Source organism: Panicum virgatum, chromosome 7K, assembly GCF_016808335.1.
Source record: "Panicum virgatum strain AP13 chromosome 7K, P.virgatum_v5, whole genome shotgun sequence".
In the NCBI taxonomy this organism is placed as follows: domain Eukaryota; kingdom Viridiplantae; phylum Streptophyta; class Magnoliopsida; order Poales; family Poaceae; genus Panicum; species Panicum virgatum.
The window spans coordinates 11,127,582-11,130,674 of NC_053142.1; the positions used below are offsets into that span (position 1 = coordinate 11,127,582).

Sequence of the window (3,093 nt, forward strand, 5' to 3'; positions counted from 1 at the left end):
TCTCTGGAACATGGTACGTTGAATGCACCGATGCCTATCTTGAACCCGTCGGTTCAACCGGTGTTTCACTTCTTTCTTCACTTTATCTCCAGAGGCGCTCAGTCCTGCACCAATGCCAGGGCGTCGGATCTTCCGACAACCATCGGATGCACCGATGCTGTGTGTATCGGTTTTTCCGGTGCTACTGATTTCAGTAGAACTCGTCCAATTCAGCGTTTCTTTGAGTTCTTTCTTCGTGTTTTGTTTTGTATGGCCTTTTTACTTCATCCCTGGGATCTAGAAATGTTCACTTAATAAAACCATTAGTCTCATTGATTGCGTTGTCATTCGATCACCAAAATCACTCGAAATGGCATAAATGGTGCCATGTTCATTACAGCGGTGGTGATCGTTAATGAGAAGATGATGCTGATTGACATAGATACACCAGAACCAGAATGGACCTCAAGAATTTGACTAAGCTTGGGTAAAGTATTGCCAACGTACGGGTTCGGCCAAGTATGGGTGTTCAGCTCCAAAAGGAAAGAAGGTGCCATTATTTTCATGCGGACCTGAAATACATCTATCTGATCATCGTCTTCACTTCAGACTATATTTGATTCCACAGGCTCCATGATAATCTTCTTGTAGTTCAGGCTTAATTTAGTACGACGCTGTAGCCCGTTATTCAAAGCTCTGCGCATTAGGGCTTTTAATAAGCTCAAGCTAATCCAAATAGACCAGCTTTTGATAAGACTATTGCATTCCCATAAGCGACAAGGTAGCTTCCACAATCACCCGACAAAAATAACATTATGAGGAGGACTCAAGCAGAAACTCTGTATCTATATAATTAGATATATATTGTAAACAGGAGTACAAGCATCGGTGTTACAATGAAAACCCGGTGAGTCATGTTGAGAGGAAAATGAACTAACTTTGGTAAGATGTTATAGACTTAGTTTGGTGCTTGGACGACCTTACTAATCCTTAACAAGGGAAGTAAGAAAATATCTGCCAGGTTTATTGTTGACTGGAGCAAATTAATAAGCACAAGCCTTTCAATAAGCTGAAGATTGACTTATCCAAGGAGTGCCACACATAGATACATGCATGATGCAGGCACCATACATGTATGACAGAAAAACTTGACGATGCACGCATCTGGTGGTCGATCATATCGGCCGGCGATCTCACGCGCATCCTTGACTTGATCTAGCACGGCTTAATGCAGACGCAGCGACGGCGGAATGTGCTGCACCTGGCAGAGACGAACCCTTCACCACGGCACACATTGGCGCAGTTGTCTACGTTCATGCAAAGCCCAACGAATTTGGCACTATCCTTCTCGCACTCCCTCGCCTGCACGGCCGCCATATCTAATGGACACACATGCGCATTCATTAGATACAAACAAACAAGTGACATTCAAAACAAGTGCGTGCATCAGGGTGGGTTTAGATCTATGCGCAAATTTTGCTATAAAATTTGAATAAAATCGAGAGCCAATACATGACGTTGCGCACCAACGAGGAACCAAGTATGAAATGATGCATGTGTTCCAAATTCCAATCAATATATATATTGAACCGATGCTCTTCGATCTTTCAGAATGTATATATACCTGTGGCCGCGATGATGAGAAGTAGGAGGACAACGGCAGGGAAGAACTTGCGTGACGACTCCATTTTGCAGTGTCTCCACAAGAAAGTACTCTCTTGGAATTTATTAAAACAAAGTTTATCGAGTGGCGCCTCAGAGCAGGCGCATCGCTTCCTGCTTATATACGCAGAGGGTAGCAGCATGCAAGGCACTGCCACACCACACGAAATTTTCTACGCTCCCTATATATAACCAGCTAATTATATCAATGGTGGATATTGAGCTAAACTTTAGGGAGTGCGAACTGTACGTGCAACTTTAAATTAATTTTTGAAGCTCAGTAGTGAAACAGTCAAAATATTAGGACATAATATTCCTCTAGTAAATTGGGAACCACGAGTCATTTGTTTTCGACGCCATGTTTTCTGGGACCCCGACTTAAACCTAGGCCGGTATAGTACACTGGATACACAAATTACAAATATGCCAGCAACTGGTTCCGATCACTAACACGAACCCATATACAAACGATACAAACATATATATATCTACCGCACCAAGATAACAGTGTATATATATGTATATGTAGTGAACATGTGCTGGTTCAGTGGTATGTAAATTCTGGAGGGCATGCAGTTGAATAAGAGTGTATGAAGCAAGATTAAACATAGCCAGCTTCCTTTTTATGCAACTAATTAAATTTTATTGGAGAAGTGCATAAAATACCCATAAAACCAATGCTCTGTTGCTCTTTTGCTTCCCATTGGAGCTAGCTTATGCCGATAATTGCTCACATACATTTTGTAACATTTTTTTTGCATGCAATTCAACATGTACACCAGAAAACACAAAGCAACAAGAAAAACAACGCCATTCAGGAAAACCCTTATCCATTGAGAGCAAGATGTTGGTGGAGCTAAACAAAGAGAAGCCTAGGCTATTGATCTTAAGGGAGATGGTGTGGTATGAAGATGAAATTGCAAATTAAATATGCATGAATCTACAACTGTTGTAATATTTCACAGAAATCCTTAATGTTATTAACCATTACTTTAGAGCATAGACACCTGCTTTATTTATTGCTCTAGTCCAATATATGTTACATGCATGAACATAGGAAAACCTTGAGAATCCAGTGTTTGAGATGGATGTATAGTACAAGTGAAATAACTATCACATACAGTAGACATCATGAAGTACATGTTTGGTTTCAAACCTCCACACAAGTTCAACTTATGACGATTAATGGTGCAAACTATATATATAGTTGGTTCCCTCATTGAAAATATTCTAGTTATTCCTGATGTCTGCTCTGATGTACCAGTCCTTCATCATGGATTGATCTGATTGTTGTGGATGATTCTTCGGTATTGATCCACTGAGAGGTCATGGTGGGAATCTGTGGTGGTGGAGGTCATCGGGGTATAAGCTGCACCAGTGCCTGACATATCAGTATTTGTGCCTTCAGAGTTGCTGTTAACACCATTGGTATTGCTAGATGCCAGTCCTGGC

General features: G+C 41.2%; 1 long non-coding RNA gene across 1 annotated transcript; it reads right to left on the reverse strand.

The window, feature by feature from the left end:
- Positions 1 to 805: 805 nt before the first annotated feature.
- LOC120639786 lies at positions 806 to 2,887 on the reverse strand. The gene is made up of 2 exons (XR_005661666.1): positions 1,604 to 2,887; positions 806 to 1,358 (listed from the first exon to the last, which is right to left on the reverse strand). It is a non-coding gene; the product is annotated as an uncharacterized LOC120639786 (long non-coding RNA).
- Positions 2,888 to 3,093: the final 206 nt, after the last annotated feature.